The sequence below is a fragment of the Sinohyriopsis cumingii genome, chromosome 5, assembly GCF_028554795.1.
Source record: "Sinohyriopsis cumingii isolate HCF-2022 chromosome 5, ASM2855479v2, whole genome shotgun sequence".
Classification (NCBI taxonomy): Eukaryota; Metazoa; Mollusca; class Bivalvia; order Unionida; family Unionidae; genus Sinohyriopsis; species Sinohyriopsis cumingii.
This window is the reverse complement of record NC_142965.1, coordinates 154990585-155005055: the sequence shown is the minus strand read 5'-3', so window position 1 is coordinate 155005055 and position 14471 is coordinate 154990585. Positions and strand designations below refer to the sequence as shown.

Genomic DNA, 14471 nt, shown 5'->3' with positions numbered 1-14471 from the left:
TGTACTCGGTATCGGGTATAGTAGCTGGCGCCGGTGTTATTTTATCCACGGTGACCACGATAGCCCCGATCGCTGTTCCAATCGCTGTCTCCGCAATGACAACAGTTGCTGGAGTTGCCAACGCAATCACTAGGAAGATATCATCGTGTTTTCAGAAAAAACTCAACGAGTATACAGTAAAACATCAAATAGTATCCGACGCATACTCGAAATTATCCGGGTTGATCTCGTTATCGATTGATAATTTGTTCGTATCCGATGTTGAATTCTCCACGATGGTCCAGTTATATAGCTCCGCGATGTCAAAAATCGAGGATTTTCAACTGGAAGCCGAAACCACCTGGTTGTTAAAATTAGACACTAAAAACAACGAATAATAATAATGTCGCTGAACCCCGAAGGGTCTCAATTACTTCAGCGGATCGTGGAGAATACCACTCCGGTACAAACAAATATGATATCGATAACATCAACGAAACCCGAATTCAGTGTAAACTTTCCATCACCGGTTCCAGTAAAGGAAATAGCGCTGGCAAAATTGCGAGTATATCACAGTTGGCCTAATATCCGAGCGGACGCATTTAACGGACAACAACCTAATAACTCGCTGGTTTTTGCACGGAAAAATAAACCCGATGGAACCCCAGACTGGGAGGAGGTTACAATACCAACTGGGTCATACCAAATAGAGCAAATCAATAAAGAATTTCAACGCAGAATAAAATCGATCACAGGAAAGGAATCAAAAATCGCTATTACGGTTCATGAACCGACGTTATCGTCGACGATTGAAATAAGCACACCGGGGTATATGGTTGATATTTATAACAGTTCAATAAGAACCATACTAGGATGGCCTAAGAATCCACCCGCGGATGCCCCCCCATCAACTTATATCCTCAGACACGATAACGGAGATGATGGTAGGCATATTGCCCCGTACAACGTAAATATCGCATCGGTGATAGCGATTAATCTAGTGTGTGATGCTATCGAAGGAAGTTACCAGGTGGATACCAAGCAATCAAATCAGGCTCAACAGGGATATATCCTTTATTCATTTTCACCAACAGCCCCTCCGGGATTTTTAATCGTTGAGAGTCCGATTAATCCGGTCTATATGCGATGCCATGATCGGTTTTTAACGAGAATTAATTTTAGAATTACCGATCAGTCAAATAACCTAATTGATCTGCAAGAGGAGGAGTTAGTGATCACTCTGTTTGTAAGATCATTGTAAATAACCACTTAGCAGCAGAGGGGGCGATGACATCGACGCGGTCGTCGATGTGCTTACCGGACGCTGACGACGCTGGGGATCGACGCGCAGAAGGTGTTAATTAAACCAAATGACGACGCGACGATCCCCCAACGACGTCGTCGTTTTTTTTTTACCAGGCGCTGACGACACTAGATCGTTGAGTGCAGAAAGTAATAATTAAGCAAAATAACGATTGGACAAAATGTCGGATTCGCCCCCTCTGCTGCTAGAGCACATTTCCACATTTCATTTAAGTGAGCAATTACTTGAAATGAACACCACTTTTAAAAATATGAGTTGAGTACATCTTGCAGAATGTGCAGACATATAAATCCAGGGGTTGCAACTTATCTGTGCATAGGGCTGGCACAATACTGTTATTTCCCTTCAAATGATACAACAGCCTCTCCCCACAATGTACTTTGAAAAATCAAATAGTTCTACTGCCCTCTTATCAGAATAACAAAAATCGGGTCAACAAACAAGAGGAATCCTTAGGATCGGACATGCTCTCATGGGTAGGATATTTCATTTCCAGTTTCCTCATTTTAGATCAATGGCACCCTGGTTATTGAGCTTGGTTAGCTCTGACAAGAGTGTTGACCCATGAGTAGAGTGTTGACCCATAAGAAGAGTGTTGACCCATGAGTAGAGTGTTGACCCATAAGAAGAGTGTTGACCCATGAGCAGAGTGTTGACCAATGAGTAGAGTGTTGACCCATGATTTCTTCCATCAGAGAAGGGTAATCAGAACCTCTTTGCAGATCTGATCAATTATCTTCGGAATTGCTCTTGAAATCAGAACGACTAAAGGGAAGGCACATCCCATATCCATTCCCATCTGACTGACAGTATAAACTCTCAAGGCTCTGCATCCAAAACTGGTGAAACAAAGTTGAGCAGCTTTTAGTTCCACCTGGTTGCAGAGTGACCTATTATTAGAGGACACTAGTGGGTGCAAATCCAGTGAAACACTGAAGGGTGTAAGGACCATTTGGTGCGAAGAATCAGGCCTCCTCTCAATAATGAGTCAGCAAGGACTAGCACCTGCCAAGGATTTGTCTTTTCTTGACAGGCCTCCTCTCAATAATGAGTTGGCAAGGACAAGCACCTGCCAAGGATTTCTTTTCTTGACAGGCCTCCTCTCAATAATGAATCGGCAAGGACAAGCGCCTGCCAAGGATTTGTCTTTTCTTGACAGTGATATGCTACAGGGAGCATCAGTTCAGAAAGTCCCAGACAATAACACAAAAGCCTCATGGCTTGCTTCTCCCATATCTGAATATTTAGTTCACCACCATCAAAGTTGTTGGACATAAAGAGGATCATCTTTCCATGAAGCAAATCCTTCCAGAACTGGAAGACATTGATTACATCTTTCATTCAATCAGAATAAGGTAAAGGCCTCTCTTCCAGGTACTACTGACCTATGAGAATAAGGTCAAGGCCTCTCTTCCAGGTACTATTGACTGATGAGAATAAGGAAAAGGCCTCTCTTCCAGGTACTATTGGCCGATGAGAATAAGGTAAAGGCTTCTCTTCCAGGTACTATTGAAAAGGCCTCTCTTCCAGGTACTATTGAAAAGGCCTCTCTTCCAGGTACTATTGACCAATGAGAATAAGGTAAAGGCCTCTCTTCCAAGTACTATTGAAAAGGCCTCTCTTCCAGGTACTATTGACTGATGAGAATAAGGTAAAGGCCTCTCTTCCAGGTACTATTGAAAAGGCCTCTCTTCCAGGTACTATTGACCGATGAGAATAAGGTAAAGGCCTCTCTTCCAAGTACTACTGAAAAGGCCTCTCTTCCAGGTACTACTGAAAAGGCCTCTCTTCCAAGTACTATTGAAAAGGAATCTCTTCCAGGTACTATTGACCGATGAGAATAAGGTAAAGGCCTCTCTTCCAGGTACTACTGACCGATGAGAAAGTTTTACAGTTATATAAATATTGCATGCATAACATAAATTATGAAATGTACAATGTCAAATGGCCACACATTTCTTAAATTTAAGTTCAAATAAATTACAAATTTGATAACAGAATATCTAAAGTGGACGCTTTTGATTATGTTTACCTTTCACTTTTAGACAGACCTCAAGAGCCAATTATTTCAACCACCTACATTAGCGATTTTAATGAATAAACAACTTGGGATAGAAGCAATTTTGAAACTAAACTACCCTGGCATATATGTTTTTAAAAGAGCCATCCCTGGGACCCAAGTATGTTTTAATGGAACAGCCCTTGGGTACTGTCCAATTCTTCCTTTGCTTGTTTCAAAATATAAGCTGTCAAAACATGTATTCAAATGAATAAATTCATCACAGTTTTATCATATGTACAGTGTCTTACACCACTTTCCAAGTAAAAAATATCTAATGATCACTATTTACACATACCATTTCCTCACACCACTTTCCAAGCAAAAAGTATCTAATGATCACTATTTACACATACCATTTCCTCACACCACTTTCCAAGCAAAGTATCTAATGATCACTATTTACACATACCATTTCCTCACACCACTTTCCAAGCGAAGTATCTAATGATCACTATTTACACATACCATTTCCTCACACCACTTTCCAAGCAAAGTATCTAATGATCACTATTTACACATACCATTTCCTCACACCACTTTCCAAGCAAAGTATCTAATGATCACTATTTACACATACCATTTCCTCACACCACTTTCCAAGCAAAGTATCTAACGATCACTGTTTACACATACCATTTCCTCACACCACTTTCCAAGCAAAGTATCTAATGATCACTATTTACACATACCATTTCCTCACACCACTTTCCAAGCAAAGTATCTAATGATCACTATTTACACATACCATTTCCTCACACCACTTTCCAAGCAAAGTATCTAATGATCACTATTTACACATACCATTTCCTCACACCACTTTCCAAGCGAAGTATCTAACGATCACTATTTACACATACCATTTTGTCATACCGCTACCACTGATGTGAATTTTGAACTTTCCAAGCAAAGTATCTAATGATCACTATTTACCATTTCACTAATTCTAAATTTGCATTTTCTGGAACTTAGTTTGAAGTTCTTTGCGACGTTTCTCTTGTAAAGAAGCCCAGGATATAGCAGAAGCCATACAACTTTTCTTATCATCTTTTAAATCCTTATCAAACTGCATTCTTTTGTATTCCATGAAATTTCTTTGTGTGTGTGATTTGTATGCATCGTAATATATGATTTCCACTTGCTTCTGATTCCCCTGAAGTTGGGATAACTATAATTACAGCAATCTAAAACAGATATTGAACTAAAGATATTGTGCAGAAACTATGCTTGTTCTTTGAGTCACTGGTTCCTAAACTTTAGATGTATCAAACCCAAAATCAACAGGTGTTTTTCCTGATCTCAAAATGCAAGCCAATCACAAAGATTGGTCAAGGCAACTGGAGTACAAGTCAAGTTACTGTGAGGATAGAGTGATGTTGACCTTGGAACGACAAATCAATAGGTTTCTTCCTTGTATCAAATACAAGCTACTTAAAAAGTCCTGTATTTGTAGATAATGGAAAACTCAAGTTAATGTTTAGAAATGAAATTGATAACTGGCAATGGACAGACAAACTGACAGATGAACAACACCTTAACATAATAACAATAATAATGAGGACTTTGTATAGCACCTAATCTTTAGAAGCTCTAAGCACTTTAAAACATTAGACAACACCTATAAGATAAAAAACATATAATAATATTATTACAAAAACAAACACCATGAAATTAGAACAACATTAAAAAATAAAAAACATGCTGAGAATATTTCAGGTAGGAAACATTATTAGGTCTTTAAGTTTGTTCTTGCAGTTGAAATAAATTTTGAGAGCCCTCTTGAATGTGATCACTGCGTCTTTGTGTCTAAGTTTAGTGGGCAATTCATTCCACATTGCTGGGCCCTGGTATGCAAAAGAATGCTGTCCATATGACTTTGTCACATTCAGCCTTAATGCAGGGTGTAAACTATTAAAGCCTTAGTGCATCTTATACCATGAACTTTGTGAAAAAACAAAGTTTAGAGGCTTTAAATTTTCAAAGTGAAAACATAATTTATTAAAGAGAGAATATTAAAATGTTTATATTTCAACCTAAGTAAACGAAAGTCATGTCTCTTTCCTTTAAACATAACTGCCCTTGTACTTACTGTTTCTGCAAATGAGCACCTTGCCATGGCACCCGTCTCCTGTCTTTTGATACCATGATGGTTGATGGCCATCAGGTGACCTTTGGCTGTCATACAGTCACACAGCAGTGCCAAGTGACGGTAGTTCACATAGGAACCATCAAATGAGATGACGTGATTCATTTCTTTCTCTATTGACTTCCGCACTGCCTCAATTCCCAGAGTCTAAAAAATGAACAGTTTCTATGAAACTAGTCTTGATAAAATGTTTGTTTCCTTTAAATTCTTTGAACTTGATAAGAAAGAAAACTGAGAATTAGATGCAGACTGGCATTGTTCAAGACACACCATCAATTAACTATAAAAAATCATCAATGATATTACAATTTATATTATATTCATATTCATTGGTTAAAGGGGTGCCCCATTTAATGTCATTTAATTGCAATATGGCCAGGAGGATTAACAGAATTAGCAAATTAAATAACAAGAGCTGCATATTATATACCCATCCCATGCTTACTATTAGGGCTTGGATTTTACTGACCATTACGTCTGAATGACCTGGATCTTTGATCAACATAACGATATATTCTTGAAGAAAATATACTGTGCAGAAAGCACTATTTTCATATCAATTTTATCACTGCCATGACCTCTAGACCCCAGAATTTAAAGACTGCTTAATTAAGCTAAGTGATAACAATTAACAAAGTCTGGTCAAGGGTTTACTCCAGAATAAAAGTCATTCTGCAAAACCCATTTTTACTAAGCCACAATGACAATATCACCTGACCTTTTGACTAAAGAAGCAATAAATTTCTTTCATACCTGAAGTGTAAGACATCTGTGAATATAAGCTATTATGCAAAAAACACAAATCTTCAGTCACAATGACCTCTGACCTTCTGACCTACTAATTAATAGCTTTCTTTCTCCATGTGCAAACTATCCACAAAATTTAGTCCCGGACAAGTATGTAGAACTTGTTAACTTGCAGAAACCATTTTTCTACTTTCATGTACAATTTGAACTTTGACCTTTTGACCATGTGAAACTAATGTAACTGAGCTGAAAGCATTTTTCTTCTTTCTGTCACTGTAATCTTGGGCCTGTTCAACCCAAGATCAACAAGCTTCTTTCTTACTCCAAGTGCAAGCTATCCTCAAAGTTTGGTTCAACTGTGTGACACGTAACTCAAGAGACCTCCAAATTATATCTTGATCAGTGACCCCTGAGTCCCCTAAATATTATCTTTATAGTGACTAATAACCCCTAATATTATCTTTATTGAGACCCCTAAAAATAATCTCTCTAGTATACAAACCACAAATATTTCCACGATATCATTGGTGGTGGTTCTAACTCTATCCACGTTCCTCTCACCAAGGACCTTAGTTAGGGCAGTACCATCGGTTTCCAGGATCCACTCTGCCACAGGCTTGAATTCTCCTTCCTTATCGATGGACATTCTCCTCATGTTATCTGTGTTTGACAGATGCATGTAGACCTATATGATTAAGCAGAAATAGTGGTCAACAGTTGTGATTCGGACAATTAAAAATCATTTTGAGACACGTCACCTAAACCAAGGGGGGTAACTCCGAGCTGCTATCCCTAGATAAAGATTGGAATAATAATGTTTAGAAATGAAGTCACCAGCAAGAGGAACAACTCATTTTGATAGATGATACAAAGATGAACATGACAATTCACAAGACCATTTATTTGCAGTCGCACTCAGTCCAATCAAACCAAAGCATCTCTCTGTAATCTACAACTCAAACATTATACCTTCACACCAAACAACAACAAAATACCACTGAAGCTCCACAAAGTAAAAGAGTGGTAAGATATGTTTGTCATAAGGATTGGCACACCATCTATTTGACAAAACAGAAAAACCCTTATACATATTACATACAGAAGTAATTCGACATCAATATGACAATCCTAAAGAAAAAAATTCAAAAAAACAAAACATACATGGGGAAAATTATGTGTGCACACTAGAGAAGGACTGGTTTATCATACTAGAGAAGGACTGGGTTATCACACTAGAGAAGGACTGGGTTATCACACTAGAGAAGGACTGGGTTATCACACTAGAGAAGGACTGGGTTATCACATACATGTCTCTGAATAGTTATCAAAAGTTTTTCACATTTTCAACTGACAACAAAAGAATCACAAAAGTAGTCACTGGTTTTTCGTTGTATCTCAGGTGATGTCAGAGCCTTGCTGAGTGGCTGACTGAGGATGAAAGGCAACTTTACCTAATTCATACACTTTAGGCTTCTCATAGTTTTCACTGCTCTGTTGACATTAGAGAGAAGATGATTTCTCTGTACAAATATAGACTGATGTTGTACATAAACTACGTTCTCTGTACACCATTGGTAAAGCTAGCAAGCATCACCTGTCATTTAGAATCATTCTCCTTCCATTCACCTCATTCTCCCACTGCTACAGAATATTCTCCTTATCTGTTAAGATGTTTATTTTAGTCTTTCCAAAATATAAATGTTTGGCAACTCTTGAACTCTCCACACTGTCGTTGATTCAAATAACTTTAACATTTTCATCTAAAGTCATAATTTCCTGTTTACATGATGACATATTCAAGTTTTGTGACCCCTTTGCTGTTAATTGTACAGTGCTGCAATTTAATCACGCAGATGAAACTTTCATAGAGTTGACAAAATGCCTTCTTCATAAATGAAGTTATACATGTAATGTCATCTGATTCTCTGGTCTTCATGTGGTACCTTGTTCGATTCAAGGTTTATTTCTCTTCATGTGTGAATCCATAAAATCTATACTTAGCCTATGCTGACCATGATATTATTTTGACAATTATGTCTGTACATAATCATCAAAGAGAAGAACTCAAAGAGCTGTGTGTCCATTCGGCCCATTTCCCATCTGCATATATAGATATAACATACCCTGCTGTATCTGTCTGAGGTCTGGCAATCAAGAATGTAACAGATTCCTGCCCCAACAGGTTATTGCCATTCCTGGATTCTTCTCACTGCCTGGTCACCATCTAGATCATAGATCCTCAATTAGTCATGTTCTGAGACATCAACTGGGTCATCTTTTGAGACATCAACTGGGTCATCTTCTTGATCAAAGTTTTAGATGTCTTCAGGATCACCTACTTGGTTGTAATCTGTGTCATTGAGTCATCTTCAGGACTGCCGATTATGTTGTAGCCTGCATTGTCAACTGAGTCATTGTTGCTGGTAGTCACTCACTGATGACTGACAGAGAGAGATGAATAGGGGCAAAGAGAAGAAAGATCTTCAGTCACTATCTGTATTCTCATAAGGTCATGATAGCGAGGTTTTCATGCTTCTTGAACAAGACTATTCCGGTCAATGAGAGACCTAGTCCCTATTACGGTCAATGAGAGACCTAGTCCCTATTCCGGTCAATGAGAGACCTAGTCCCTATTCCGGTCAATGAGAGACCTAGTCCCTATTCCGGTCAATGAGAGACCTAGTCCCTATTCCGGTCAATGAAAGACCTAGTCCCTATTCCGGTCAATGAGAGACCTAGTCCCTATTCCGGTCAATGAGAGACATAGTCCCTATTCCAGTCAATGAGAGACCTAGTCCCTATTCCGGTCAATGAGAGACCTAGTCCCTATTCCGGTCAATGAGAGACATAGTCCCTATTCCGGTCAATGAGAGACCTAGTCCCTATTCCGGTCAATGAGAGACCTAGTCCCTATTCCGGTCAATGAGAGACCTAGTCCCTATTCCAGTCAATGAGAGACCTAGTCCCTATTCCGGTCAATGAAAGACCTAGTCCCTATTCTGGTCAATGAGAGACATAGTCCCTATTCTGGTCAATGAGAGACCTAGTCCCTATTCCGGTCAATGAGAGACCTAGTCCCTATTCTGGTCAATGAAAGACCTAGTCCCTATTCTGGTCAATGAGAGACCTAGTCCCTATTCCGGTCAATGAGAGACATAGTCCCTATTCCGGTCAATGAGAGACCTAGTCCCTATTCCGGTCAATGAGAGACCTAGTCCCTATTCCAGTCAATGAGAGACCTAGTCCCTATTCCGGTCAATGAGAGACCTAGTCCCTATTCCGGTCAATGAAAGACCTAGTCCCTATTCTGGTCAATGAGAGACCTAGTCCCTATTCTGGTCAATGAGAGACCTAGTCCCTATTCTGGTCAATGAGAGACCTAGTCCCTATTCTGGTCAATGAAAGACCTAGTCCCTATTCTGGTCAATGAAAGACCTAGTCCCTATTCTGGTCAATGAGAGACCTAGTCCCTATTCTGGTCAATGAGAGACCTAGTCCCTATTCTGGTCAATGAAAGACCTAGTCCCTATTCTGGTCAATGAGAGACCTAGTCCCTATTCTTTTCCAGATTACAAAGTCTTGTCTTTTTCTGTTCACTGAACTATGGCCTTCACACCATAACAAATCATACCACAAAACCAATGCAACCACTGATGGACCATACATATAATCAACACGCAGAATCTTGTGACCACAGCTAAGAACCTTGACAGTACTACAAAGCAAACTAAAATTTAAAATCAAAACATAAACTTTAATGGAATAAAAATTACCGTTGATGTGTTTTCTCATTACAGTACCTTAGCCAACACTTCATACAAAACCTGATATCGGGAAACAGACATCCGTAAAGGTAATCAGATTACTTACCTTACCGTATCAATTAAATGTTGGTTGTGAACACAGATTAGATAAAATGTGGCCACTTGTAATGGGTAAATTTGACATTTTTGGCCTAAACTACTGTCTGCATGCTGAATCAGATGGGTAGCCATCCACAAGGGTCACTTTTGTACACAAATGCATTGGTGCTGAGAAAACTAGCTGTGTATAAAAGGTGATCGCTGCTGATGGGGACTGTACAAGAAGAGGACCGCTGTATATGGACACAGGGCATACAAAAATCTTAACAAAATATCTTACTAACCTTGGTGATGGACTCAATGCCCTGCAAAGACATGTTTAACAGCAGATGGTCCTTAATACTTCGGAAAAAGTCATAATCTTCCATCTTGTCCACTATCTCATCCTCCTGCAGTAAAAGAGTCATCCTCTCATTGTACAATTTTTGACAATTATTTGTGCAATTGTAGTAATCTGACCCTTGAACCTTAAACAAAAAAATGCTACCTGTACTGGTGACAAGTGCAAGTTTATTATTTACCATTTTTAGTGAATATAAGCCAATATGTATGGTCTTATGTTGGCCAGCTTTTTAACATCTAATTTACCACATATATCATGCACTGGTAAGCTTTTTAACATCTACCTTACCAGACATACATATATCATGTACTGGTCAGTTTTTTAACATCAAATTTACCATATATGTCATGTACTGGCCACCTTTTGAACATCTACTTTACCATACATACATGTATCATGTACTGGCCAACTTTTGAACATCTACTGTACCAAACTTACATGTATCATGTACTGGCCAACTTTTGAACATCTACTTTACCATACATACATGTATCATGTACTGGCCAGCTTTTTAACATCTACTGTACCAAACTTACATGTATCATGTACTGGCCACCTTTTGAACATCTACTTTACCATACATACATGTATCATGTACTGGCCAGCTTTTTAACATCTACTGTACCAAACTTACATGTATCATGTACTGGCCAGCTTTTTAACATCTACTGTACCAAACTTACATGTATCATGTACTGGCCAACTTTTTAACATCTACTTTACCATACATGTCATGTACTGGCCAACTTTTTAACATCTACTTTGCCATATATGTCATGTACTGGCCAACTGTTTAACATATACTTTACCATACATGTCATGTACTGGCCAACTTTTTAACATCTACTTTACCATATATGTCATGTACTGGCCAACTTTTTAACATCTACTTTACGATATATGTTATTACTGGCCAGCTTTTTAACATCTACTTTACCATTTATGTCATGTACTGGCCAGCTTTTAAACATCTACTTTACAATATATGTTATTACTGGCCAACTTTTTAACACCTACTTCACCATTTATGTCATGTACTGGCCAGCTTTTAAACATCTACTTTACGATATATGTTATTACTGGCCAGCTTTCTAACATCTGCTTTACCATATATATCACATGATATATAGGGCATCAAAACTCACATTGTATACATGGCATTGTTGTTGTTGTTGTTGTTGTATGGTTTAACACCATTTTTTAGCACAATATAGGCTATACATGGTGGCCAGTATAATCGGTGGAGGAAGAACCCTGGAAAACCCCGTGAAGAACCATCGACCCACGAGAAGCTACTGGCAGGTTTTTTCACATACCAACGTTAGCCGAGGCTGAGACTCGAACTCACGCAGAAAGAGTACAGGGCATTAAAACTCACATGGTATATATGGTATTTAAAACTCACATGGTATATATGGCATTTAAAACTCACATGGTATATGTGGCATTTAAAACTCACATGGTATATATGGCATTTAAAACTCACATGGTATATATGGTATTTAAAACTCACATGGTATATAGTACATTAAAACTCACATGGCATATATATGGCATTTAAAACTCACATGGTATATATGGTATTTAAAACTCACATGGTATATATGGCATTTAAAACTCACATGGTATGTTTGGTGTTTAAAACTCACATTATATATTAGATTGTAAAACACACATGGTATATAGGGCATTTAAACTCACATGGTATGTATATGGTATTTAAAACTGACATGCTATATATGGTATTGAAATTCACATTATATATTAGATTGTAAAACACACATGGTATATAGGGCATTTAAACTCACATGGTATGTATATGGTATTTAAAACTGACATGCTATATATGGTACTGAAATTCACATTATATATTAGATTGTAAAACATACATGGTAAATATGGTATTTAATACTCACATGGAATATAGGGCATTAAAACTCATATGGTATATATGGTATTTAAAACTCACATGGTATGTAGGGCATTTAAACTCACATGGTATATATATGGCATTTAAAACTCACATTATATATATTAGATTGAAAATCTCACACAGTATATAGGACATTTAAACTCACATGGTATATATGGCATTTAAAACTCACATGGTATATATGGCATTTAAAACTCACATGGTATGTTTGGTGTTTAGAACTCACATTGTATATATTAGATTGTAAAACACATATGGTATATAGGGCATTTAAACTCACATGGTATATATGGCATTTAAAAGCCACTTGATATATATTACCCCACCTCCGATTAGTATTTTGAGGTTTACAATTTTAAAAAAACATGATCCCAATCTGATAACTGAATCCTCTTCCTGAAATCAGAATATCTTCCATATTTGACATGGACAAAGACTAAAAGACATCAGAGCTGGGAGGGAGATTTAAATTGTTCCATTATAGCAGGTAACTATTGTATACTTAAAGTAGTTTTACCCCACCCCACAACCTCTGAAAAAACTGCACTTTAATATCAGTAATACGTGACCTGCCATTACTGAATTTCTGAATGTGTTAGCCTAGTGGGAGGCTGATGATCTACGATACAGTGTTGAGTGAGCTTACCAATTTTGTCAGCAGGATGTTCTACTGCCAACTGGAAGATGACATAACAACATGATGGGCTGATACATTTGTACAACAGCATAAATATCCTCATTCTGGTGTGACAATGAATGAAGGCAAAATGAGAAGGTGGAGTGCGAACACCAAATGGTGGCTTTCAAAACATTGTCCAAAAATGAACGATTCAAACAGGACCATGATGCAGCAACAGCCATGGTCTCAAGGACTTTGATTGTCATGAAACAGAAATATCTTTCTACTCTTTTAATAGTCCAAATAGTCAACCTCAAGATGCTGTCAAAATATCAGAAGTAATATTCTTTGAAATGAAGCGAAAAGATAGTTGTAACCCTTTCTTTTCCCTCTTTGATGTACCTAGATGATACCATAAAGGTCTATCTTCATCATCCCCCAGCAGATAGGACACGGAACTTCAACAGGATTAACTCTCTGTTAACTCTTGTTCTCACTGAAATTCCATGTCGTATATGTAGCCAATTGTTGGGGAGAAACCCTCGTTGAAAAAGAAGTGAGTCTAAGTCACTGTGAGTTACCATCAGAATGTGACCCTTTTCCACTGATAAAGCATGAATTTCATGGCTGATGTTAGGAAGTGGAGGAGATTTTCTATTTAGTACGATTCTGAAAGAAAGCTTTACTTAACGGTTGATAAGGAGGTTTAGATAGGAACCAAATAACACATTGGCAACTAAATAACACAACACAACACAAAATGAATGAGGTACAAGTCTTAGGAGCTTAAAGTAGCTGATCAGCTCTTAAAGATGTGGGTCCAAATACATGGTGGAGCTAACAATAAATTTATTGCTAGAGAGGGCTGCTCTATAACTCTTGATGGTAGATGCTGACCAATCATTTTCTTCCAAGAGAACAACATGCTCTATAACTCTGTCATGTTTACCCCCACCCAGAGTAACCCCGGTTTGAAACATGTATAAGCAAGGTAATTCTGACAAGCCATTGTTTGACGTTAAACATTGCCACAGGCTAGCACTAATCCCTTATGTAATATTGCCGTGGCTAGAAGTGGAGAGCCAGACCTAGGAGCTGCGAGGCCGCCAGATAGTCAATTATCACCTAGATGTGGAAACATTTGTCCAGATCAAAAGAAGTTGCCAGAAGAAGTGGGAGTGTCTTAACTTCTTTTCCCTGCAGACAGACAGCCAGGTTGAACTGGCCACTAAGATGATTGGACAGGGTCACAGCGCCACCCAATCAGAATCGAGATAGGGGAGAGACCCTGATTTGGCTAGAATGATATCTCCGCGTCTTCTGGCAAGAATTAGTTCACTAGAGAGATTGCCCAGAGGAGGATAGAGTAACTCCGAACATCCATTCGCTATTGGCGGGAATATCTTAGAACAAGAAATTCTAAGTACAGACAGCTTCAAATAAGGTCAGTGAGCTAGT

General features: G+C 38.3%; 1 pseudogene across 1 annotated transcript in view; it reads right to left on the bottom strand.

The window, feature by feature from the left end:
- LOC149800501 (DNA-directed RNA polymerase II subunit RPB1-like) overlaps window positions 1-14471 on the bottom strand; it is a 271243-nt pseudogene that overhangs the window by 37056 nt on the left and 219716 nt on the right. The window contains exons 21-23 of the transcript XR_016421394.1: window positions 10403-10507; window positions 6758-6940; window positions 5452-5655 (exon numbers count right to left, since the gene is read on the bottom strand). The product of XR_016421394.1 is annotated as a DNA-directed RNA polymerase II subunit RPB1-like (transcript). The remainder of the gene's footprint in view (window positions 1-5451; window positions 5656-6757; window positions 6941-10402; window positions 10508-14471) is intronic.